Here is a 25,407-nt window from a genome sequence, read left to right on the forward strand (position 1 = left end):
TTTCACATTTGATTCTTTTCATATGGAACCTAATAAAAGCTAGCCTATGAGACACTGATGAAATTTCTCTGTAAATGCTGCTTCAGCCAGAGTCTTTGAATTTGGGTTAGGAAAAAAAAGAGCTGGTTTTAAAATGGGTATGTTTTTCAGCTCCTTTGCCATCTTCCAAAAAGACTGAGGTTATATATATGAAATGCTTTGAGCGCCACATAGGAAAGAGCTACTTAGAAGTATTTTGTTTCTGTTTTTAAAAAATTGTAGTAGTAATTGGGGAACTAAGCAGGATTGTAGTGGGTGATGTAGATTTGTAACATTAGTTGCTAGAATTCTGGGGAACAAAATGTCAGTATAGGTAATAGCTTGCCTTCCGCACCCCCATTTTGTTTTTTTTTTTCTTAAGTGAGATCCATATACTGCTCCACCACTATGCCTAAGAAAATATCCTACAATCCTTAGCATATCCATCCCAGCAGTGTTATGCCCTTAACGTTGGCATTAGAGATTGAAGTGTTGATGCGGAGTCCTGGCAGTTGCTTTGAGTTTTTTCTAATATGAGGTGATGGCTTTAACAAGACTTAGATGTTTGCTTCCTGATTTTACTGAAACCTGTTAAGGGAGTGGTTAGTTTGGGTTTAATTGGAAGTAGATGTCTTGTGGCTGAGCTGGGTTGGAGCCAACTGTGTGTGTGTGTGTGTGTGTGTGTGTGTGTGTGTGTCCTTTGGTGTTTCTTTTTTGCAGGTGATTTGATGTATTCCCTCTTCTGCCACCACCAACTTCCAGGTACATACCTTTCCAATATTCACCCCCTACCCCTTAATTTCTGAGTCTTGGGAAGCACTTTCAAACAGGGTGGATTGATGTGTGCGGCTGACCTAATATGCAAACCTAAATCTCTGCACGGTTGAGGGAGTGCAGTTGACTCTGTGAAAAGAAGGGCGAGGCATAGAGGCCTGGGGAGCATTTTTACCGTCGGGTATCTCTGCTAGTGGCTATTACTGTGGAAGTCTGAGGCACTCTGGGAGGTACTGCCTGGCAGGGGGTCATTCTTAATACCCAGGCAGAGTGGGCGGGGGAGCGCGAGAAGGGGGGGCATCACCTGGCCCAGCTGCGAGATGCTAGGCTCCCAGCTTTGGGGTGGGGGGCCAGGAGGGATAGGGGCAGCTCTAACAAAGAGGAGCCGCGCGGGGGCCGGGGCCGCGGGAAGCCGGCCTATCCCGGGCTGCTGACCTCCCAGCGGGCCTCCCCAGTTGGCTGCTTGGCGAGTCGTTCTGCTGGCTCCCTGGCTTGCCATTGGCTGTGTGGACGGGAGGGGGCTCGCGGAGGGCCGGGATGGAGTTGAGGGGGCGGGGCTCGCTTCCGGCGGCGAAGGGGAGCGAGCGGCAGCCGGCTGGGGGAGGGGGTGTTGGCGCACCGCGGAGTGCTGCGCTCGGAGAGCCTGGCACCCGGAGCAGGCGCCTCCCCCTCCCCCTGCCAAGACCGCTAGAAGCCCCTTCTCATCCATCCTCTCGGGGCGGGTCGCGGAGAGTTGAACTGCCCCACGCGGGCGGGGCGGAGCCCGGAGCCCCAGCGAGCTGCGGAGCGATCCTCGCCTCCCTTCCCAGGGCTCAAGGTGTGTGTGGTGCTTTTTCTAACGCAAGCCCGACTTCAGCCGACTTAACCTTGAGGGGAAATGGAATGGGAAGTAAGAGCTCCACATGCCATCAATTTACTTTGATTTTCTAATTCTACCCTTAATTCTTCTTTCTCTCCCTCCATCTCACCCCTGCAGCAGGGTAAGGAGATTCAGAACTCATCTCTTTTTACTGATGTGTCGATGTCGGTCGCGCAGTAACATGAACAGAGGAGAAAAGAGAAGCCCTTTCTTGGGAGGCATCTGATGCAGTAAACCGCAAAACAAACAAACAAACAAAAAACCGTAGGAGTTGGTTTTTGGAACTGTACTGCATCCTTGCCCATTAAGGCTGTCTTCACCATTTTTCCTACTTGGGATTGCCTTAATCAGCAAAAACAATCTAAAGGAAGGAGGTGCTAGTGGAAAGGGGGAGAACCCCCGGCAAATGATGGTTTAAGGACATCTTGATACTTGTTAGAGATTAACTCTGCTCAAGTCTCTTCCAGAGTACATTTTCACAGGCTTTGTGTAGTACTTAGCCCTGTTGGAGAAACCTAGCTAGAGCGACCAAACTTACCTTGTTACTGAAACTTAAACGTCTTATCTGTTTCTCCACCTGTATATTATATCCATAGGTTCTCAGAGGATTTCGTTTCAGTTGTCAAAAACCAAACTTAAAAAAAAAGAAATCCAGATGAATTTTGTTTAATTCGTTTATTTTTATCCCCTCCCCCCTTTATTGATTTGGGTGGCTGTAGCATTACAATTTAAATTATATTTTTCTCTTTTGAATTCATTTGCTTCTACAACTTATACAGGTCCCTTCTTTCTGAAGGACACAGAGTTCATCTTCAGCCCAAATCAGGAACCTCTTTTATAGGTTTTTAATTGAGAGGAAAGTTATCAATTGATGGAAAACCCAAAATTTGCGATGTTGGAAACAAAGGGTGTGTGTGTGTTGCACATGTCTTTGTTGAGTGGCAATGTTCAAGGTGAACTTGATTTAACTGGGCGTTTTCACCAAAGGCGTTTGGACCAGATTTATGTTAATGTTGATTAGAATGCCAGAAGGGATCAATATCAATTTTTTGGCAGTACTTTGGTAAAAAATTTTTTTGAAGATCTAATTGGCTTTATTATGCAATTCATGAATGGGGCAGTAGTCCATTTAGCAACTAGAAGGACGATCCTGGGCAAATAGTAATTGAAATGATTGAGAGATCCTTCTTGAAATCTAGGTTCAGTTTCCAGAGATTGTTCTAACTGAAGTTATGTTGAAGACAGAATTTATATGCTGGAGCTATTTGACAGTTTTAGCTGAATTAGTGTGTTTTTCTTTGCATTGATTTATAGGATCTCTAACCAATGAGCAGTTTGGGGTGAAAGCAAGTAGTATAAAGAATAGGGATGATGGGATAGGAAACCATCTCAGTTATGGAAACTTATCAGGGATCAGAAAACTTACTATACTTTTTAAAAAATTGTCAAGTAGACCAAGTATACAATTGTGCAAAAAGGTAGATCCACAGTAAGCCTTTGTTGGATTTTGGGTTTTTAGTTTATTACCCACTTATCTCTTAAAGACTCCATGAATAAAGTTTAAATGGAAAGGCAAAGAGGATCCCCCCCATGTTGTTTCACCTAACTTGTTGCTGAGGACGAACTGTTAAAAATCACTGATTGAAGTTTGACAGCTGGTGTACAAAATGAAATGCAGTTTGATGGCTAAGCGATATTGCAAGCTGAGAAAGTGATTAAAAAAACCGCTTGGTGACCATATTAAAGTATATACCACTTCTTGCTTCTACTCGAAAACAAGTTGCCCTCCTATTTGATACCGTAGGTGGTTTTTTCTTTGTCTACCCACGGGTGAGCAGTTAATACAGCTTTATAGTTACTACACTTGGCTCACTTAATTTTTTTTATATTTCTCTTTTCTTGACTGATTTTTGTAATCAGTATTTTGCATGGTGCACTGATTTCCCCAAAGAATTGTCCTCAGGCGACAAAAGGCTATGTATAGAACTAATCACAGGTGTATCTACCCTGATCTCCACATGTCATTTAAGGGGGATGGAAATCCTCAGATTTGGTCCCCTGCAAGGAAATTATATAAAGCTGTGACTTCCCATGTCTCTTTAAGTTGAAGGGAGATGGTGCTGCTGAGGTTAAAGTAGCTGATTGAATTTTAATTATCAATTTGTTTTTATCCATCCATCCTGCTTATTTTTGTGAGCCACAGTTTAGAATGTCTTAAGAAAAGGGCCCTATGTTCTCCCTAAGGGGACTCAAGCCCAATCCCCCATTCACATCAGAGGTATAAAACGATCCCCTTGAGAAGGTGAAGGAAAAGATTGGGCCCCTGGTGTGGTTTGATTCTCATAATAATCAGCTTGAATGTTGTAAGGTTCGGTATTGGGAAAAGCTTGCTCAGGGTTAGAAATGTTAGAGGCAAAAGGACCTGGGAATGCTGCAATATGAGAGACTTATTTAGAGACAGTGAATGCATTTATAGGGAGATGTGGCTGGTGGTTGTTTTTAGCTATTCAGCTTTGTCATGTAGCTGTCCGAGACAATATTTTGTGTGTGTTTAAGCACAACTTTCTCTTCCAGGGGTTGACTCTTGGCAGCTAAGTCTTCTGAGAAAGTTGTTTGCTGTGAGTCTGAATCTAGAGGGTCGAGGACTTGACTTTGTGGAGTCTGGTGTCTGTTTACAACTCAGATAAGGATGTGGAGTTGGTTGCTGGTGAATCACTGAACTCTTCCTAATGAACGGTTGCTAGGCAAAGTGCATCTCAGTCCGCTTAAGCCTCAGTAGTTCACAGGTCTGCTCTTCATGAGGGCCCGAAAATCTTCCTAATGATACTGCCCTTGGTCCTGTCAGATGCGCATGTGTTGCCTAGTGGCTCAAAAGGGGGTGGGGTGGGGCACTAGAACAACTTAGGGAGATCAATTCACCCATCTACTTACCTTTTAAGTAACATGGGTCCGCATTGTCATTAAGGTCTCTCCTGGGTCAAGCGGTGGTGGAGGAGGGGATTGCTCTCCAATATTAAGATACCACTGTTTGATTATCTTCGGTTTGTAACTAGTAAGGCAGTGAACTAAAACAATCATTTTGGAAACAGGCCAGTGATAACACTGCCCTTGGGCCTGGATGGATGGAAAAATAGGACAGAGTAAACAATTGAGGGCATAAATAATGAATCTTCCAACTGAGCCCTGGGAGAGGGAAGGAGATTATCCTCAGAGCTGTTCAATCTGGCATTGAAAGGGGAGAGTCCACTGAATTAATTACCCTGACTGTGTTTGATACTGCACTTAGTATGGGATTGTTAGAGTCGTTCAAAACAGAGTTGCCTTTTAGATATAAACTTTCAACCCATCTTTCTGTTTATTTGGTTTGGTGTTTCAAAATCCAGGCCTTTGTTTGCTCCCCCCAACTTTGTTCTGTATGTTAGCATTCTATGAATACTGGGCAGTCCTTATATTTGGCCAGATTTTAGAATTTTGCTTACTTAAAAATTTAATTACCTGTTAATATATGTGGTAATAGAAGAAAAAAGAGAAAGTCTGAGACGGATTTAAAGGAATTATTTGGTGCCTTGAATACATACGTGTCATACTTTGAAATTAAATGTAGAGTTGTAGAGTATAATTATATAACAACTCACAAAACCTTAGGACTAGTTTCTTCAGCCCAAGAATCATTTCCAGTGTTAACATAAATATTTTTACTTTTGGATTAGTTTTCCATCCTGTGAATTAAGTAAGCAGTTTCTTCGTGGTCTCAGCTTTTCTCTGAGGTAGGGAAAACTAAGGCCCTGAGAATGTCTAAATAACAATGATTTGGTAGTAAAGCCAGACCCAGAGTCAAAGTCTCAGAATTCTTCCTTTCTCTGAATTTCTAATATATTTTTTAATTCTTTTCTCCAAGAACTCCTTTCAGGATCCCTATTTGAAATGATTTGAGATTTTCCTGTCTTTACCCTGAGAAGCTGTTTTTATTTCTCTAGTGATGAAAGGAATCCAAAGACCAAGACGTCATTATCAATCACGAGAAGGAGGAAGGTTTAGAATGAGGTGATATCAGGAGGAATAACAGATAGAGATGTAAAGGAAAGGCCACACTGAAGTTTTATGCTTATTGGGTGCTGATGGGTCCCAGGGAGGGAGCACTGGGTTGTTTAGATCAAATTTTCAGTCAAGGACTGAGTTTGTTATATTTCAGCCTTGCTGGAAAGCGTAGCAGGCATCTTTGCCAATATATGGGCAGAATAGTGAAGGGTTCATTCTTTTTTTTTTTTAAATTTATTGGGGTGACAATTGTTAGTAAAATTACATAGATTTCAGATGTACAATTCTGTATTACATCATCTATAAATCCCATTGTGTGTTCACCACCCAGAGTCAGTTCTCCTTCCATCACCATATATTTGAAGGGTTCATTCTTGATCAGAGAATACAGAGGATGCCAAAATGTATACACATTTTAAGAAAGGAAAAAAACTGTATTAATATATACCAATAACAGAAGAATACACGTCACGTTTGACTTCTGCAATTAAAAGAGTGGTTACCATCAGCATCCAGACACTTCTGATTACGGCGAACTACTGCTTGAGCAATGTTAACCAGTGTTAACATCTCTTAAAATGTGTGTACATTTTTTTGGCACCCTGATATTATCAGTTCTTGATTATTCATGTGGAAGGGCAAACAGGCAAAGTATAGACAGGTAAAAGCTAAAGATATTCCTAGGCCACATTTTTAAGCAATTGCTTTAACTTCCTCTGTTTTTAACTGGGATTTTCTAGCTGAACAAACTGATTATAGATTTGTTTTCTTCCTCTGTAGTCATTCAAGAAACCAGTAGGTAAGATAGCCATGAGTTTGGGTTACGCTTAGTTTCTTAGTCATCAAAATTAGTATATAAACTCAGTACTGGACCTAGAAAAGTTCAGCTCCGTTTAGTAAGCTTGAGACAGTTTGTTTTATTTAGTATTTTAACACTTGACCCCTGTTACCTAATTACACTGAGTTCCTGTGGAGATTTGAGATCTTCCAAGTGGTAAATCATAGATAAACTAGCTCTTGATACTGGCATGTCCGTGTTGGCTTCTTCTGGCCCCGCAGTACACACAGATCCTTCATCATGTTGGGTGAGCTGTAGAAAGCCAAGCCAAAGAACTGTTACCAAAGCAAACGCCTCTTCTAACACTGGGCTATATGTACTCATGATGAGCGCTGTTGGCCAAAATGAAATCTATTTAGAAGTCAGATTGTGATTGAAGAAGGTTAAGAGTTATAAATTGAAAGCTGAGGATTTAAGTGCTGTTTGGTGGGAAAATGTTACCAGTTTCTCCTCTCCCCTCCCCTCTCTTTTTTTTTTAGTGGAAGACCAACTGAATATTACAGCAGTTTTAAAAGGCAAGGTTTCCATGACCAATTGCTAATTCTTTATACTCAGCAAAATGATTTGGAGGATCAGTTGCTGATCTGAGTGAAAATTAGATTTTATGCCACTTGGAGAATTGAAATGATTTCAGACAACGTCTCTATTGCTTCCGAGGAGAAGCGTAAGCACTGTTAGTCATAACTTAAATTTTTTTCTTTTGTTCCAAAAGCTAAAGTACTCCTACCACTTAACACTCATTATGTAAAGGCTAGGGCTAATCTGTTTTAAAACAAAAGGGGGATCAAAACTAGAAGTTAAAGGCAATTTCTCCAGGTCAGAGTATATATGAATGGAAAAGTCACGTTTCCTGGGTTCCTGAATGGGCCTTCTGTGTTACCCAGCTCTTTAGCTGGAAGTGGTTTTAGTATTGTGAAGACATGAATTTTGTAGCTGTGTAAAGTACTGGTTTGGCTTTTGCTTATCTTATTCTCCTAGAACCTCTTTCATTCAACAGAAAGTGGGACCAGTGGATTAATGAAGAATCCATATCATGGTCTTAACCTGTCCTGCCAGGTGTTACTGGGCATTCACTTAGTGCTTTACAAAACATTGTAGTACTTCGTCTTCATTCAGTCCTTGTAAGATACAGTGCGATTGGAGTGTGATACTGTGTTAGAACATTTCCCCAGAGACAAAAGGAACCTTTCCTTTTAAGAAAAGTCCTTTGCCTATTTCATAGTCTGAGGCAAAATTAAGTTGGAACAGGTTGCTTTTATAGCAAGCTGTATTTTAATGTTTGCCTCTTCTTCAAGCTGAAAAAACTACCCCAACTGAAATGTGACATTTTTATCTTTCGTGGTATGTTTGGAGGAGATTGTTCCTTAGTGTACCTAGAAGTGAGTGGCTGAGGCCACTGCAGCCTGCACATCGACTTTGTAGCTCTTTAAAATTCTGTTTTTACCAACTCTCTCCATCCCCCCCACCTGTCCACATCTGCTCACCTCTCAGCTTCCCACAACTAGAAAGTACCATTGCTCAACCCGGGAAACGCTAGTCTTTATTCCAGTGAGAGTGTCCAACAGCGAGCTGTGGGTGTGTGCAAGCTGGCAGTACTTGGCTGCAGTATTACTTAGAGTATTTCTCTGTTACAGAAGCAAGATTCCACTCTGCAGAACAAGTTGATCAGTTGCACTTTATGCAAGTGCCTTAGAGTTAAACTTGAAATAAGAGGGAGGAATATCTATATTAGTTTTAATTAATTTCTTTTAAAAAATCTGTTATGCAATTAAAAGCTGTACTGTTGTCTTACACTGAAACGAAGATAAACCATGAACAAACTAGTTTCTCAGTGAGGACCACTCTGACTGCTATTTCAAATTGCTTCCCCCTCCAACGCTCCCCATCTCCTTATATGGCCTTATTTATTTTTTCATACTATTTATCATCTTCTAAGAGTCTATGCAACTTACCTATTCATTAAATTTGAATCTCCCGCTCTACCCCATGTAAAAATGGAAGCACCACAAAGATAGGAGCTTTTGTCTGTTAGGTTCATTGCTGAGTCTCTAGCTCCTGGAGCAATGCTTTGCTTCATAGTAGATGTTCAGTAAATATTGGTATGAATTAATAGAGAGGTATTCTTTAATAGATATCTGGGGATTAGAATTGGAATGTATGGGAAGATTATTGTCTTCGAGCTAGAACTAAATTAGGGATCAGATTACTTAACTAGTTTAACGGAAAGAATATGTGGAAAAAACTCAAGGAATTGGGATTAATTAGCCTCTATTAGAGGAATGACAGACATAGTATGCAAATATAAAGGAATATTATATAAAGATAGATGACTGGCTTTTATTCACCTTGGAGGGGACAAAAAATTAGGCTGAAGCTCCTGAACAACTAAACTAATGTATAAGACATACAGAAGAATTCCCTGATTTTAAGAATAAACACTGGAGCAGGTGACCAAAGAGAGATGGTTTCTCAGAATGGATTTTCAGCTCTGGCACCATGTTGGAGGCAGTAGTGAGAAGAGGAGGAGCACAGAGCCTGGGGTTAGAAATCCTGATTGTGGTCTAAGGGACTTACTAGCTTTTCCTGGTTTACGGTGCAAATGAGACCAATGATACCTGCCCAGACTGTCTCTCGCCTGGCATTTGAAAAACTCAAATGAGAATCAGTATGAAAGCACTTTGAAAACTGTAAAGATCTCTACAGATGTAAGCAATTGTTAATGACTTTACACAACCACCTTTGTGATTTAGAATCATCTGAAAGTTGGATTTAGCAGTAATCTAGTCCAACTTTTAGCTACTGAAAATAAACTTTTCCATCATCAGTGAATGGTCATTGCTTTTGCTTCAGCATTTCTAGTGTGGTGCTATTGTTGAACAAGTTCAGATTGTTTTTGTTCACCTAAAATTGCTTTCTTCAGACTTTAATTTATTAACCTATTTTGATCTCGCGTTCAGAGGTAAACCTGCTCCCTCCTTTACATAATGGTCCCCTTATGTGCAGGTTACTGGAGCCACTTAACTGACTTGCCTTGCCGTCTCCTGTTTGTCTCTCACACTTCCAGCAGATTATTTAAAATAGATACCTGTTCAAGTTACTCTCCTTAAAACCTGTCCCTATCTTTCCGTGGCTTCAGGATAAAGTGTGACATTAGCTAATAACAGTTATAACCACCGTTGTTAAGCATAGGCTCTGTACCAGGCAGTTTATAATCTCATTTAATCATCACAATTGTCCTGTAAGATGTCGGGGCCACTCTTTTTGCTGATTTAATGTTAACATTGAGCTGTGACTCCAACCCAGCTTTATTCTTAATCTGCTGCTCTGTCCGTCTAGTATGACATAAAAGGCTCTTCATAATTGGGTGCATCAGGCTCAGCTCCAGGTTTAGCATCAATACCCATAGTCCACCACAGACCACTTGTGGTTCCCCAAACGTGCCATTCATTTTACTATTGCGTGCCTTTTGTATGTTAGTTTTCTCTGCCTAGAGTAGCTTACCCTTTTTTTTTTTAAAAAAATTAAAGTTTATTGGGGTGACAATTGTTATTAAAGTTACATTGGTTTCAGGTGTACAACAATCTATATATCACATTGTGTGTTCACCACCCAGAGTCAGTTCTCCTTCCATCACCATTTGTTTGACCCCTTTACCCTCATCTCCCACCTCCTTCCCCACTTACCCTCTGGTAACCACTAATCTATTGTCTGTGTCTATGAGTTTTTGTTTCTTTGTTTGTCTTGTTCCTTTGTTGTCTTCAGTTTTATACACCACATATCAGTGAAATCATATGATTCTCAGCTTTTTCTGTCTGACTTATTTCGCTTAGCATAATAATCTCAAGTTTTATCCATGTCGCAAATGGCACTACTTCATCTTATGGCAGATTGGTTGCTATTGTGTATATACACCACATCTTCTTTATCCGATCATTTATCAAAGGGCACTTTGGTGGTTTCCATGTCTTGGCCACTGTAAATAAAGCTGCAGTGAACATCGGAGCACATATGTCTTTATGGAGAAGTGTTTTCATTTTTTTGGAGTAGATACCTAGGAGAGAAGGATTGCTGGGTCCTGTTGTAATTCTATTTGTAATTTTTTGAGGAACCTCCACACTGCCTTCCATAGCGGCTGCACCAGTCTGCATTCCCACTAACAGGGTATGAGGGTTCCTTTTTCTCCACAGCCTCTCCAACACTTATTATTTGTCTTGTTGATGATAGCCATTCTGGTGTGAGGTGATGTCTCATTGTGGTTTTTATTTGCATTTCTCTGGTGATTAATGATGTTAAGCATCTTTTCATATGTTTATTGGCCATCTGTATGTCCTCTTTGGAGAAATGTCTATTCAGGTCCTATGCCCACTTTTAAATTGAATTGTTTATTTTTTTGTTGTTGAGTTGTATGAGTTCCTTATATATTTTGGATATTAGCTGCTAACTGGAGGCGTTGTTTGCAAAAATCTCCCATTCGGTTGGTTGCCTCTTTATTTTGTCAATGGTTTCTTTTGCTGTGCAGAAGCTTTTTAGTTTGAGGTAGTCCCATTAATTTATTTTAGCTTTTACTTCCCTTGCCTTTGAAGTCAAATTCATAAAATCCTCTTTGAACCCAAGGTCCATAAGTTTAGTACCTATGTTTTCTGTGAAGTTTATTGTTTGAGGTCTTTGACCCATTTTGAGTTAATTTTGGTAACATGGTGACAGACAGCAGTCCAGTTTGATTCTTTTGCACGTGGCTTTCCAATTTGCCCAGCACCATTTATTAAAGAGGTTGTCTTTTCTCCATTGTATGTGTTTGGCTTTGTTGAAAATTATCTGTCCATATTTATGTGGGCTTATTTCTGGGTTCTCAATTCTATTCCATTGGTCTGTGTGTCTTTTTCTGCCAATACCATGCTGTTTTGATTATTGTTACCCTAACCTCCTTAATCTGGTAAGTACTTTTTTTTTTTTTTTTAATTGGGGAAGGGAACAGGACTTTATTGGGGAACAGTGTGTACTTCCAGGACTCTTTTCCAAGTCAAGTTGTTGTCCTTTCAGTCTTAGTTGTGGAGGGTGCAGCTCAGCTCCAGGTCCAGTTGCTGTTGCTAGTTGCAGGGGGCATTGCCCACCATCCCTTGCGGGACTCAAGGAATCGAAGTGGCAACCTTGTGGTTGAGAGCCCGTGCTCCAACCAACTGAGCCATCGAAGAGGCAGCTCAGCTCAAGGTGCCATGTTTCAATCTTAGTTGCAGGGGGCGCTGCCCACCATCCCTTGTGGGACTCGAGGAGTTGAACCGGCAACCTTGTGGTTGAGAGCCCACTGGCCCATGTGGAAATCGAACCGGCAGCCTTTGGCATTAGGCGCATGGAGCTCTAACTGCCTGAGCCACCGGGCTTGCCCCAATCTGGTAAATTCTTGCTTGGCCTTCAGTGACCCATATTATTCTCCCTTCTTTCTCACTCTTCCCTGGAAGTATTAGTTTCATTATTTGGGTTTTCAAACAACTTTATTCATTTTTTTCTTTTTTTAAATTGAGGTCTAATTGACATGCAACTTCATACTAGTTTCAGGTGTACAACATAGTGATTCGATATTTGTATATACTCATATTGCAAAATGATCACCATAATAATCGCATTTCTCACCAGGGATTTTGTCTGTTGTATTTGTATTTCCAATACACAGTACTGCCACAGTGCCTCGTGTGTCAGGTGCTCAGGGAGTGAGTGAGTGAATGAATGAATGAATGAATGATGTCCCTACTATGTGTTTTCCTTTTCAGGTTAAACTCTTGTTTTCCTTTACTATCCATAATACAGTTTCTAGATCCCTATTTTTTGCATCCTGACTGAGCTATTCCTAAGTTTTTCCATGTTTCACATCAGAAAGTGTTGTATTTTAATGACCAGAAGAAGTGAACTGCAACCTTCCAAAATAACTTTCACTGAAAAGTGTACCAAATGGGCAGGGGTCCAGCTGCTGCTTTGGGAAAGGTTCTATTGCATTAATTTCTAGCCATCTTGCTAAAATAGAGCCCAAATCAGCTGAGAAAAAATAAGCAGAGGTAGCACTTTGTACCTCCTTTTTCTCTTTTACCTTCTGTCACCACAGCAGGGGACCTGCCTCCCGCCCACTTTACAGGTCACTGTTGATACAAGACCACAAGACAGAGTGGTTTCCTAAGACTCCACAATACCCTTAGGAATCTTAGTCCCTTGGGCTGTAGACACAGTTGAAAAGCAGAGTCTGATATTAAATTCCAAGGGCAGGGGTACAGTTCTTGTCCAGAACTGAAGGCATGAGTAAGGCAGCAGGAAATCTATCAACTCTAAAGTCCACTTGGAAGTGATTTAATCTTTGCCATTGAAGCAGATCAACAATTGCATTTGGTTGTCTAAAAATGAGATTATTCGGGATTCTCTTAGAAGAAAACAAATTATTAGTATGATTGTAGCTCCTGGCTTTGCATAATGTCTCATTACCACATGTTAGTGGCACAGGGTACATCTAGAGCACAGTACTGGGGTACGGAGATCAGGCCACATTGCCTTACTGAGGGCGTCTAGGGGAAATGTAACAATTCTCAGCAGTCCTCAGCCTTAATGGGCTTGGTGATTGGTAAAATTCATCTTTATCAAAGGAAGCACTGGTTAATGATTTTTCTCCTGGCCCAACATTCTGGGCATTAGCTGGAATTGCTGAATGATTTGCAGTAGGGAAACCATGAGAGCAATTTCTTGTTTGTCCACAAATTATCATTAGCTGTTTCATTTGCAGATTGAAGGAGCAGGAGGAGTGGGCTCTCTGCCAGTTGCAGCTTCCCTCCGATAGGGCGTTAGTTCAATTATGTCCAATTAACTTTTATTGCAAATAGTGGTGATAATTACTTGCAAGTCAGTTTTTTGGCTGCAGTTATCCCAAGGTTGACGTATGAACTTGATGGATTTTAATAATGAGAATGGTTCTTTTCAGTCCCTCCCTCCTCTGCGGTTATTTCCTTTTCTAGACCTCTTTTAGACAGGAGGTCAAAGAATTGTAAATTCATCTTCAATTAAAACATATTGTCCTCTTTTGAAGAGTTGTGTAGGATCATATTTTAAAAGAATCTATTAGGAGCAGCTTTAATGCCTTTTTATATTCTGAAATCATACCCTTGAGTTCATTGCTGCTTATCATAGGAGAATAGACTGAGATGGAACTGAATGTCATTCCCAGCAGTATGTGCTTATTGTAAGATTATGGTGATTGGCAAGGTGCAGTTTTGTCTTCTGCTTGCATTTGAAGTTCTCTTCAAAGGGCAAAAGAAAATTTTTGTTTGGGGATACTTTTAAAATTAGTAGGACACTGAGAATACATTTCTTTAGCTCTATAGGAATTTTAGGAGGTTATTTTAACACAGTTATATACCTCTTTGGAAACAATCTCTGCTAGGTGGAGAAAGAGGGACAGGAAGAAGGGAAATCGTTTGTCTTCCTCTGAAGATGAATGACTAAGTCCCTTTACTATTTCCCTTCAAACTTGCTCTTCAATATTGTTGTTTGATGGTTACCCTAAAAAGTAATTGAGCTTGTAACCAAAATCTTAACCTCCTTAGCATGCAAAAGATTGAAGTTGGTTTCAGCTGAGGCTGTTCCTAGATCTCCAGGTGACTTGCTGCTACTTTCATTTCTGATGCTGTTGCTCACCTTAATGACCTTTTTTGCTGGGCTCTCTTCTTCCCAAGGCTCAGTGGACCCTATCCTGAAATGTATTCATGGATATGGCTACATGAAAATGTTGTTGAGAATAAGTTGCCAAGGAGTATGGCAGTGCATGTTGAGAGCCTGTTTTTGTGAGCTTTTATTTAAAGGAAGGGAAGAACATTCATGGCTGCTTAGAGAAGGGCCGTATTACACTTGTTCCTCCTCCAAAACTCCCCTGATTATGCTCAATAGAAAGAAGAGGAAAGGGAGAGTGATAAACATCATCCTTTACTACTTCAAAGCTCTTCATTGATTGTTACTGAAAACCTTTCTGCTGTTGAATAACCAAGAGACCCTACCCGCCAGCTGCTGTTGGTGTGAAAGTGGAGAAGCTAGTTGTAGTTGGTACTTTTCATGAAGTATGGAGATAAGGCTTATGATGTCATTTGAAACTGTATAGTGGGAGGAAAGAGTCAAAATTCTGTTACTCTCAAGAAGATAAAACAAGGCTTTCCTTTAGCACATAGGGGAGTTTGCATGGCACTTGCCTGGGTTCAGGATGTGTGTTTAGAAGGAAGGACCTTGAAAAATTCTTAATAAAACATGAACATGAACTTGATGGAGATATTAGTGAATGTTAGGCCTGAAGAAAGGAGGGTCATCAATAGCACGTCCTTCAGGATAGACATTTCTTTTAAAACCTTTCTAAAGGTGAAATTCCCCATCTTTAGGGTAAGAGGGTTGCATGAGTGCTACATAGTGGAAGCATTGCCAGAACAGAATGGAGGTTGGGAGAGAATTTGATGTATAGGCACTGGAGAAAATGTTATTCAGATAAGTGTTGAGAGAAATTGGAAGTTGATGAGGCAGAAAAATGCAGGAAACTTATTCCAGATGGCAGGAACCCTAATGTTGGCACTCACCAATTCAGAGATAAGTCACCTGCATGAAGATAAAACAAGAATGGTTACCAGCAGACCACACTGTCCTCCTCTTCTTTCTGCATCCTCTCTCCCTTTCCAGACTTAAACACTACTACCTTGTTTTTTTCCTTGGTAAAATTTTTGGAAACAGTCTCAAATTTATAGAAAAGTTGCAAGTACAGTACAAAGAACATTTTTCTTCCTTGAATCACTAGAGAGTAAGTTGCTGACCTGATGCTTCCTCATCCCTAAGTACCTCAGTGTTTATCCGTTTCACAAACAAGGCCATTCTCCATCATCACCATAACACAACCATCAAAACCAGAAAGTTGTCATGGATATATTACTATCATATAATTCTCAGAGCTCCCCTCGAATGTTGCGCGTTGAACTAGTAAAGTCCTTCATTGCATTCAGATCCAGTTCCGAATCACACACGTTGCATTTGTTCGTTCTTTCTACTTGGTCTCCTTCAATCTGGAACAGTGCTTCAGGCCGCCTTTGACTTTCATGACCTTGACGCTGCAGAGTTCCTCAGTTTCGGATCGTCTGGTGGTTCCTCATGTTGAATGTCGGTTATGTGCCAGAGGAATATCACAGGAGTGATGCTGTGTTCTTCACTGCGTAATTTCAAGAGGGGTAGAATTTTTATTTGCCCCATGATTGGTAATGCTCGATCCCTTGATTGAGGTGCTAGGCATTTCCACTGTAAAGTTTACTCTTTTTCCCTTTGGAATTAGTATTTTAGGAGGAGATGCGTTGCGCCTGTGTAAATATCCTGTTTCTCTAAAGCCTTTCAATGTATTCGTGTATTTATATTAGTATGGACTCATGATTTCCTGTTTTATTCAATAGGATATAATCTGTTACTATCATTATTTGTTTGATGTTCAAATTATCCAGACTTTGCCACTAAATCAGGAAAAAAAATACATAATTATATATTTTACCCTAAAGATGCCCAAGTGATTTGCTGTCTTTTTAGTTCAAAGGAGTGGCTGATACTCTCCAAACTAACATCTTACAAACAGTGGAAAACAAGTTTACAATTCTTCTATTCCTGGTACACGACTCTTTCACTCAGTATACCCATTCCCTGTTCTCCTTAATTTTTGCTGTGTAAACTTCTCTTTCTGGGATTTCCCTTACCAGTTGAGTATGCTGTGGCCTCTCTGTCCTTTGCCATGTCACCGTTATTCTTTGAGCACTTCTTTCCTGCACAGTAAGATGTACCAGACTCATCTAGTACTTTCTCTGCCTCAGCCATTTCTCCAAGGAGCCTTTGTTTCTGCTCGTGGAGAATTTCGTATTTAGAAGCCAAGATCTGAGTGGACCCTATTGGGGCTCATGTTATTGGACGACAAGCCAGCAACTGTAACCAAGGTAATGCATTGGGAAAGTCGCCCCCAGAGGGGATGCTCTCCTCACTGCATTTGGTTTCGGACGCCCCACATCAGCCCCCACCCCTTGTTCCTTTGTGGATACCCTCCTCACTGTGCTTGAGTACTTTCTATTTCTAATCCAATTGAAGTGATTTAACAGAGGTAACTGGGTGAAAGCTGATAAGAATGCTCAGTTGGTGAGAGGCCCAGAGAGAGAAGTTTACAGAGTAGAAATTAGGACAGCGAGAGGGTCACTGCGTGAAAGAGGCATGTACCAAGAATAGAAGAGTTGTGAACTTTTGTTCTCTGCCGTTGTCTGTAAGATATTTATTTGGAGAGTGTTAGCCATTCTTCTGAGATAAAGGAAGGCAAATCATTTGGACATTGTAGGGTTAAACCTAGTCTTTTTGAAACTCTTCACTAGAAATGTAAGCTATATAAGCTCAAGGCATTGTGCATAGAGAACTTGTTCTAAGGAGGTAGCAGACCAAATAAATAGATAGTGGATAAAGTAGATGCGTGACCAAGGAAAAGTGTGAACTGTTTTCCCCTCACTTAGAGAGCAGAGGGATGCTTTCTGTCATAGACCCTGGTGGGCTCTATGGCGCCCAGCTTCCAGAATCCCTCATAGTACAAGTGTCCAAATGGAAACTGACTTAGAAAATGTATGAGTTGAGAGTAGGTTCAGAGTTAGTTAGGGTTTACTTCTCATATTCAGAGAAGAGCATGAGGTACTGTTCTTCCCCCAAAATAAGACCTAGCTGGACCATCAGCTCTAATGCGTCTTTTGGAGCAAAAACTAATATAAGACCCCTTTACTATAATATAAGATGAGATAATATAATAAAACCGGGTATAATGTAATATAATATAAAAGATCGGGTGTTGTGTTAATATAAGACTGGGTCTTACAGCAATTTTTGCTCCAAAAGACGGATTAGAGCTGATGGTTCGGCTAGGTCTTATTTTCAGGGAAACAACAGTAGGAAGGCAAGAAGGAGTTTTCTGCGCCAGGAGTTTTTGAGGATGAGAGATAACTGTTCGATCATTACTTGTATTATTCTCCGATATGGTTTCCTCAGTCTGAATTATATAGCTTTTCTGGGCGGCTGGGTGTGTGACCACATGAACTTAAAGCTTTTCTTTGCCTTTGTGTAGTTCCTTTCCCACTTTGGTTGTAGTTGCTTGATTATAGGTGACCTTAGAAGGATCTTCACTAAAAGCTGATTCCAAAGTGTTAGTCGAGCAAAGTACAAGTAGAGTTGAGTGCAAAGTGCTGACCCAGGACACGGAATTCCTCGCATCCACAGGAAGTCTATAATTCACACTTCAAAAACAAAACCATGGTTTAGAACTGTATGTTTTTGTTGTTATATAATAGTGTAAGAAAAGGGATATGATAGGTGCTCAATAAATACTGACTTGAGAGGCAGCGATGGTATAATGCAATGCTTTTCAAACATTTTTGTCTATGCCACAATAAAGATTGCTTCCCAATAAATACATATAATTTAGGTAACTGAAACAGAATCGTGAAATAATAAGCATTCTTACTGTTACTTTGATTTTTTTTTTTTTTTTAAGGTTGGTCACAGCCTGATGATTTCAAAATACTTAATGGAATGAGCCACAAGTCTAGGAGTTAAGACAGAGAATATGAGATCCACTTTTCCATCTGTAGATTGTTGGACAAGTTGCTTAATCTTTCCGAGCCTGGGTTTCCTCCTAATCTATAAAAAGGGAATACTTGTTCCATCTAAATTAAAGATAGTCTTAAATCAAATAATGTATGTAGACATGTTTCAAATGATAAAGAACTGTAAAGTGCACGGCGGTGGTTTGGTTCTGTTGGCAAAATAAAATGTGACCTGGATTTTGATATATTGAGAAAGTGATGATAGCCAACATTTTAAAAAATGTTCACTACATGTCAGGCGCTAGTATCCTAAGCGCTTGAATGTATTAATATTAAACCCATTTAATCCTCACAACAATTCCAGGAAGTCGGTACCTTTTACAGATGAAGTTAAGTGGCTTTCCCAAGGTCACACAGCTAGTGAGTGGCAGCGCTGGGATTCAAAGCTGAAGTCTTGTCTTAACCGCTGTGATACAGTGCCTGTTGTTAATCCAGGTTTCTTAAGGTGATTTGAGCTGCAGTTGACATTTATCTTTACAGGCAAATCTCAGAGATATTGTGGGTTCGGTTCCAGAACACAGAAGTAAAGCTAACATCACAGTCAAGTGAATTGCATGAATTGTTTGTTTTCCCAGTGCATGTGAAAGTTATATTTGCACTATACTATAGACTGCTAAGTTTGCAGTAGTATTATGGCTTAAAAAAACCAATGTACATACCTTAATTTAAAAATACTTATTGCCAAAAAATGCTAACCATCATCTGAGCCTGCTGGAAAAATGGCGCTGGTAGATTTACTCAACGCAGGGTTGCCAGAAACCTTAAATTTGTAAAAAACGCAATAAAGTGAAGGGCAGTAAAATGAGGTATGTATGTATGTATGTGTGTGTGTATGTATGTATGTGAATTTTCCCCTTTTGAAAACCTCTTATGAGAAAATGATTTGTCCTTGCCACCCCGTTATTTTCCCTAGGTTACTTTCTTGGCTCTGTTGATTTTAGTATGTTCAAGAAATGAAAGCTAATAGAATGTTACCCTAAACTAGATACAGTGGTCAGCCCCCCTCCCCTTATCCAAGGTTTTGCTTTCCATGTTTCAGTTACCCGGGGTCCCTAAATATTAAATGGGAAATTCCAGAAATAATTCCTAAGTTTTCAATTGCGCACCGTTCTGAGTGGCGTAATGAAATCTCGAGCTGTCCTGTTTCATCCCACCCAGGACAGGAATCATCCCTTTGTCCCCCGTAGAATCATCCCTTTGTCCCCCGTATCGACTCTGTATACACTACCCGCCCATTGGCCACTTACATGGTAGCTGTCTCCATTATAAGGTATTTTGAGAAAGACAGACCACATTCACATAACTTTTATTACAACATATTGTTATAATTGTTCTATTTTATTGTTAGTTATTGTTAACTTCTTCTTGTGCCTAATTTACCAATTAAACTTTATATCATCGGTATGTACGACTAGGAATAGGGAAAAACATAGTATATATTGGGTTCAGTACTATCCGTGGTTTCAGATACCCACTGGGGGCCTTCGACTGTATCCCCCCAGAGATAAGGGGGGGACTACTATAGTCCAGGAATGAGAATTTATGCCCGCAAAATGCTGTAATGCATTTGATGATAAAATACAAATGACATAGTTTTTATGTATATATAATACATTTTACAAAATTATTATTGTTTACTTACATATTGTATATATGCAGCATTTATATCATAAGCGTTTTTGTCTTTAGGTATTTTTTTTAACAATATTTCTTTTCACATTGGGGGAGCCCATGCTAATTTTATTAGATGGATGTCCCATAATTATATAACCATGTCCTTGCTTTTGGACATTTAGATTGTTTCCAGTTTTTACACAATTATGAACAACACTGTAGTGAGGAGAGTCATATGTGAATCTTTGTTCACATCTGTTATTCCTTAAATTAGATTTTAGAAGTATAATTACTGTATCAGAGTATGAATATTTAAAAAACTGTCATACTTATTTCCAGAAAGAATGTATCAATTGAACATCTCATTTTAATGACTCTTCACTATATCCTTAACTCAGTGTGTGTTAGATATTTTCCCAAACATATTTGTCAAATTTTTTTTTCCTCCAATTTTTTTTTTTAGAGATTTTTTTATTGGGGAAGGGGAACAGGACTTTATTGGGGAACAGTGTGTATTTCCAGGACCCAGTTGCCGTTGCTAGTTGCAAGGGGCACAGCCCACCATCCCTTGTGGGAGTCGAACCGGCAACCATTGTGGTTGAGAGGACGCGCTCCAATCAACTGAGCCATCCGGGAGACAGCTCAGCTCAAGGTGTCGTGTTCAATCTTAGTTGCAGGGGGCAGAGCCCACCATCCCTTGCGGGACTCGAGAAATTGAACCAGCAGCCTTGTGGTTGAGAGCCCACTGGCCCATGTGGGAATCGAACTGGCAGCCTTCCGAGTTAGGAGCATGGAGCTCTAACCGCCTGAGCCACAGGGCCGGCCCCATATTTGTCAATTTTTAAGCAAACTATAAAACCTCATTCCATTTAATTTACATTTCTTTATTAGATAGTTGCCCCATTTCTTCATATATTTAGAAGTTGCCTGTATTTCTCCACATGTCTTTGGTGGGAGTCATGGCTTCTCTCCCGTCACGTGCATTTGGATGTGGCCCGTCTCACTGCTTCCATTCATACCTCTTCAACACCTGTTCAGAATTTCATTTTAAGCCATTCTCTGCAGTTTTGATAAACCACCTTCTTAAGCAGTGTAAATCAGTGTTACTCCTTACATAGAAAAATAAAGGTTTATAAATGTCTCTTGAAGTTTCTAAATCAGCAGTGAGTGAACTTGGATGAGGCACGTTAGACCCACAAAAGGCAGACACCTGCTTCGGGGTCAGGAAGTGCAGGCACACACAGACCCCACCCTCTCATCTAGGCTTGTTTCAGAATAACACCTTGTCGTTAAGGCACTCAGATGGTGTGAGCTTTCTAGGTGGCCTTAAGCCTCTCAAATTTCTCTCACTCTTCAGACTGCAGACTGGGTTAGAGGGCCGACTCTGGTGATTCTGAAACGAGGGAGTCAAAAAATCTGGCCTCTGTGGTACCTCATGTAGTTGAGGGGAGGAGAAAGCGCATGAATAAGCAACTTGTTTAGCTGTTCTCTAAACACGTGCTTGCCAATTATTTAACAGCCTGCTGAATTCCTCAAATTCTTTTTCCATGTTGTGGCTGTGATTTATTAGATTACAGAAGCTGCACTGAGGAACTGCCTTTTCCATTTTTATCAGAATGAATACCTGTCTGTGGTCCGGCTTGTTAAAGGACTTTCTAGACACCCAGCGTTGATGTCTTTCCTGCAGATTTCTGTTCTAAGGAATAGTTTGGCTCTCTTGCCTCAATTTCCCCATCTGGGTGTGAAATCAGTTCTTTTCTGTCAAATGTGGTACCTTTTCATGGAGTGGTGTGGGACTCAAGACTTTGAAGATTAAAAATTGCCACATAATTATAGCATATTTGTTGAATTATATTTCATGTGAATAATAATTTGAAACTTTCTGATTTAGTACAAGTTTATACAGGAAATTGTAAAAGGTGAAAATCCAACATTTGTGTCTTATCTCAAGGAAGGGGTTTCTTCTGGCTTCTTGTTCTCAGTGTCTTACAGGGCACAATTACTTATGAGTAAAATTCTACCCAGTCTGACAGCTGTACTTGCGATTATGAATCTGGTTAAATGTAGAGGTCAGTCTACCTTGGTTCAGCTTAAGCTACAGTGATCCAACCCCGACAGGCTTGGGACTCAAGCCTTTTATTACATCCCGTAATGAAAAATTGCACGTTCTGATTTGGCTGCCTGCAACGAACACAGGTTGCATTTTCGGATTTTTAGGAACAGTGATTTCTACTTCAAGGGGATTAAAAGTCCAGAAGCCAAATGATACTTTCCAATCCAGTGCAAAAGTGGTACCTGGACTTTTTTTTTTTTTTTTAATCTCCTCTGACCTCTTTCCCAGAGAGAAGGTACCTGAGCATGTGTTTGTGTGCACACCCTTGTTGGCACTAGTATTATTACCCATTTTGTTTCAAGAACATAAATTCAGATAAGTTCTAGAGCCTGGGATTAAAATGTGTGCTAGTCTTCAGGAATGTGAGCCAGTAATATTAATTAAACATCTATTATGTGAATAATGTTATTCCTGACCCAGTAAGACAGGCTCTGGTCTTAGGCAACTCACACTCAGGTTTAAAGGTTAGAATGTCCAAGGAGAATATTTTCCTGGTACCTGAATAACAAATTCAAGAGAGTACTGCGTCGTAGATGAGTTAAGTAATGAGGGGATCCCGGAAAGAGCGTCCTTGTTAAAACCCCAGCAGAGAAAATACCGGTAGGGACTGTGGTGGGGGTGGGAAACAAGACGATAGGAAGAGGACCTGTTGTGAAGGGTCCTAAAGGGAAGTTAGAAGTAATCGATGTTTCCAAACCCCTTGAGACTCATGTAGTCAGCTTTGTGGAGATGGTTTGCATTGTAGGTAGTCTGGACTTTCCGCAGTGGAAGTCTGGAATGAGCATCCATCTTTCTCTCTTGTTCTTTCCCCAGCCTAGAGTTGTGAGGTCACAACTGTAAGTGACTTTTCGGTCATGTATTGGTTTAAAAATAGAGAAGAAAGATGTCTCTGCGCAGTGGCTGAACTTTATTCAGGTTGGGTAAATAGTGGAAAGTATACTTTAGTTGGAAGTTCACAGTTACCTGGGCTGATTGTAACAGATCATAAAGATGACTGATTTTGCAGTCTGATTTGATAAACATATACTTTTTGCCGTCTTTGGCCCTGTTTATTTTCCCCAGAGCAGTATTTTGGTGTTTCCCTTAAGTTTTCACCTAATTTCTGGGACCCCAGAAGTACAGGAACAGGGAGCAGTAAGATAAAACTTTTCCCCCCATTATCAAAAAGTAGTCTTTTTAGTAAGCTTTTTAGCTCATGGATGAAAAGGCTAATTCAGACGTAGTGATAACTCTTTCAGTTAATTCAGTTTCTCAATGTTAATCAAATTCTTTTAAGATGTATCTACTCAGGGTTTTCACTGTTGGATGTATTTTATACAGTGGAGTCAAATAACAAGAGGCATAACATTTTCTTTCATTACCCTGATCTTGGAGATGGTGCTGTTCTCAATTTCACTTTCAATTAAAGTTCATAAATGGCAGATATAAATTTTTGAACCACAGCATGATTCAGAAATTGGGCTAGTCAACCTTTGGGGGGGCGGTTCTTTTTGAATGTGTGTGGGCTGGAAAGCAGGAGAGAGAACTGGCAAAAAGGTGTACGGGAAGGTTCTAGATTGTGGGTGGTGAGACTGCTGGTCTTCACCACCATCCCCTCAAGTAAAAATTTCTTTGACAGCACTTACCTTCTTTCTCCCGCTTTTCCTACCAAATAACATATGAAGAAGGTTCTTTCTCTTTTCCCTCCCCTTCAGTGATCTTAAGCATAAGCAGGGACAATCGGCACATATGTAAGTGAGGTTTTCCTACCCTCACAGGCCCACCCAAAGGCAGACATGGTTCTTTATCACATGCCACCTGCAAAACAGAGTGTAACATCACAATGAATAAAACCTCTATCAGTCTTCTGAGGATGAAAGTACCTTTGAGTGTTCCCAGTGGAGACAAGTTTTGTCCCTTCATTAGAGGTAGTCTGGGAAATGCTAGCACTTGTGTGAACGTCCCAGGAGAGTTTGAACACCTTAGTTCTCGGCTCACTGTGATACAGTCGTCCCCACGCTTCGGGAGCAGCTGGCGCTAGCAAAGCTGGCTGAGCGCTCACAGAGGGCTCTGCCAAGGAGATCTTTGTTGCTTTCTCTGTCATGGCTGCAGCTCACTTGGCCTGAGCTCCGGATTACTACTGGATTCTGTTCAGAAGCCAGGACTTGAATTTTGAAGCCCTTTCAGAAGGTTGTGCTAGTGTTGCTTTCTGAGTCTAATTGTGCTTCTGGAAATATCAGCTGTAAAATTATATTGGAATTTACATTTAAGAAAAGCCAGATGGTAATCAAAACGCGTGGGTGTTTGGAAATTAAAAGGCCTGTGCTCAGCTGCCAGGCCTTCAGAGGAGTGCTTTTATGCTCTGCATCCCTGCTTTCTAGAATGGGTTGTGGAAGGAAGTTGCTTCCTTCCTGTTTCGTCACAACCATCGTGACCTTGCCACATTCCCTGTCTTCCCTGCTCCAGCAGAATCTGATTCTTGACTTCAGTGAAACTGGGCAAGTTGCCTGAAGACTTCCTTAGTACAGGGGACAGTCTTTTGGAAAGGATGGCAGATAGATCCCTGAACTCTTGACTCACAAATTAGGGGCTGTACTTTCAGCAGCCCAGAAGATGCCAGGGAGAGCTCAAGAATATTCTAGACTTGCTATGGTTCTTGTTGAGGATATAATCATGGAGGGCACCAAGCTCTGGTTTCTTTCTTACTCATTCACTGCCTCCTGCCCAAACTAAAAATTGACTTTCTAGGGTCTTTACAATATTCACCTTTTTATTTTTGCACCTTTGTTCATTGTCAGCAAATCATTTAATACCTCTTTGCCACAGTTTTGCTGGTTTAATTCTTTCCTGATCTGCTGTTGAAATCCAGAGTTGTGGCTTGAGGGGCAGTATGTTGCGGTCAACTCCTAGGATCCACACCCACATTTCTTTTTGGTTGCAAGAGTCAAGATTTAACAGGTACATCGGAGATACAGTAGTCATTCATAGATTAGGTCCTTCCAAAAGAGGCCTGGAGAGGGTGTATCTGCAAGACAGCTGAGTGAACGGATTCTTGGTGCTTCCATCACCACAGCATTGTTATCCAGATGAAGTACAGACCTGGAGTTGGGAGTGTGCTTGGCTCCTACGGGGAGCTGCAGGGAGACCACTGTGGCTGAGTAGAGTCAGCAAGAGGGGCAGGAGGTTAGGAGCGGAGGTCGGAGGTGGAGTAGGAAGAGCATACGGAAGGCCTGGTGGGCCATGTTAGGATTTTGTATTTTATTCTATAGGAAGTCACTGGAGATTTTTGAGCTGATACGATTTCCAATTAAAAAAATAAATTACTTTGTCTGCTGTGTGTAGACTAGATAGAGTGATAGGGGCAAGGGTGGAAGAGAGAGATCATTTAGAAGGCTATTGTCTTAATCCAGGCTAGAGATGATGAGATGACAAATGAAATTATTACCTATCTCCAGGAAAGGTTGGGGGACCTAATTAAGAAAACACCACTATCAAATATATGGTGATG

The 25,407-nt window shown here is 40.7% G+C and overlaps 1 protein-coding gene across 6 annotated transcripts in view; it reads left to right on the plus strand.

The window, feature by feature from the left end:
* FAM222B (family with sequence similarity 222 member B) overlaps positions 1 to 25,407 on the plus strand; it is a 56,427-nt gene that overhangs the window by 18,787 nt on the left and 12,233 nt on the right. Inside the window, exon 1 of one of the 6 annotated variants that reach the window (XM_074320200.2) lies at positions 1,364 to 1,609. The exons of 4 other annotated variants lie outside the window; for them this stretch is intronic. The gene's annotated coding sequence lies outside the window, so the exon portion shown is untranslated. Of the gene's footprint in view, positions 1 to 1,363; positions 1,610 to 25,407 lie in introns of those variants that run through there. One more of the 6 variants, XM_019739542.3, reaches the window with a different exon arrangement.

The sequence above is a fragment of the Rhinolophus sinicus genome, chromosome 12, assembly GCF_057876585.1.
Source record: "Rhinolophus sinicus isolate RSI-liver-muscle chromosome 12, RSI-T2T, whole genome shotgun sequence".
Taxonomy (NCBI): Eukaryota; Metazoa; Chordata; class Mammalia; order Chiroptera; family Rhinolophidae; genus Rhinolophus; species Rhinolophus sinicus.